We start from the raw sequence: 1,317 nt of genomic DNA on the forward strand, positions 1-1,317 counted from the left end.
CATCAATATGTAGATTAAAATCACCCAATATTAAAACATTCTCCAGCTTAATGATGACAGACAGAAGCTCAGTAAATTCAGATAAAAACACACTGGCTGCACCTGTGGGATTGCAGCTGGATTGCAGTAGGATTGGCTTTTGTCTTCTCTGATCATATTTTACATCTAACATACCAAAGACCCACTTCTTTCTTTTCCAGCCACCTGCTATTCTTCCTCTTCCATACTGTAACAAACATCAGACATGTCAAAGAAATAGTACAACATATTGTTTGGCTAATTGTAGAATTAGCAATATATATTTATTTTATTGTACCTTTATTTTGTGACGAAAATGGCTTTCATCAATTACTACAAACTCCCTTCGTCCTCCGATCAGTTGGCCCGTATGTCTTCTCATCTTTCTCACCYCTGTCAAACAAACACCTCTTATTTTTTTTGGCCATTTTGCTGAGTGTTGCTGAACTGCCTGCAATGGAGTCATCCATCATATCAATTTGCCTTAGTCTTAGACCCTGAGAAAATCTGGAAATACATAATAAAACAATGTATTATTTCTTAAAACAAGTCATTATATTTACAATACATAATATCATAGTTAATATTACCAACCTGTACATAAAACTGATCCAGTTTCCTGAGGATACTTTGGATCGTGAGAATATTGATTTGTGCCTGACAGATATTTGCTTCGGCCTTCCCAAATGAACTGCACTTTGACAGATCCGTCCATCCGTCCGTTTTCTGCCGCTTATCCGGGATCAGGTCTCGGGGGCAGCAGCCTAAGCAGAGAGACCCAGACTTCCCTCTCCCCAGTCACTTGGGCCAGCTCATCCGGGGGAATCCCAAGGTGTTCCCAGGCCAGCTGAGAAACATAGTCCCTCCAGTGTGTCCTGGGCCTTCCCCTGGACCTCCTCCCAATAATAAGATATAAWTGGCAATAAATGGAGTCAGTGTTCCCTTGCCCAGACGCGGGTCACCGGGGCCCCACTCTGGAGCCAGGCCTGGAGCTGGGGCATGTTGGCGAGCACCTGGTGGCTGGGCTTTCACCCATGGAGCCCGGTCTGGCACAGCCTGAAGAGGAGACGTGGGTCCCCCTTCCACCTGTGGGAGGGGCCGTAGGGGRCGGGTGCAATGTGTGCTGGGCAGTGGTCGAAGTTGAGGACTTTGGCGGTCCGATCCTCGGCTACAGAAGCTGGCACTTCGACAGATCCTATTTTTAAAAGTGCAAAAACATAAACAAATCAATATAAACTGTGTAAAACCCTAACAATTTCCAGACTGAAAATAAGATTWGAGTATTTTCATGAAATTTTA

General features: G+C 44.2%; 1 long non-coding RNA gene across 1 annotated transcript; it reads right to left on the bottom strand.

Annotated features, from left to right (window-relative positions):
- Positions 1 to 203: 203 nt before the first annotated feature.
- On the bottom strand, positions 204 to 722 carry LOC106532201 (uncharacterized). The gene is made up of 3 exons (XR_001312036.1): positions 613 to 722; positions 317 to 525; positions 204 to 226 (listed from the first exon to the last, which is right to left on the bottom strand). It is a non-coding gene; the product is annotated as an uncharacterized LOC106532201 (long non-coding RNA).
- Between the last annotated feature and the right edge of the window lie 595 nt (positions 723 to 1,317).

The sequence above is a fragment of the Austrofundulus limnaeus genome, unplaced genomic scaffold (genome assembly GCF_001266775.1).
Source record: "Austrofundulus limnaeus strain Quisiro unplaced genomic scaffold, Austrofundulus_limnaeus-1.0 Scaffold730, whole genome shotgun sequence".
Lineage (NCBI taxonomy): Eukaryota > Metazoa > Chordata > Actinopteri > Cyprinodontiformes > Rivulidae > Austrofundulus > Austrofundulus limnaeus.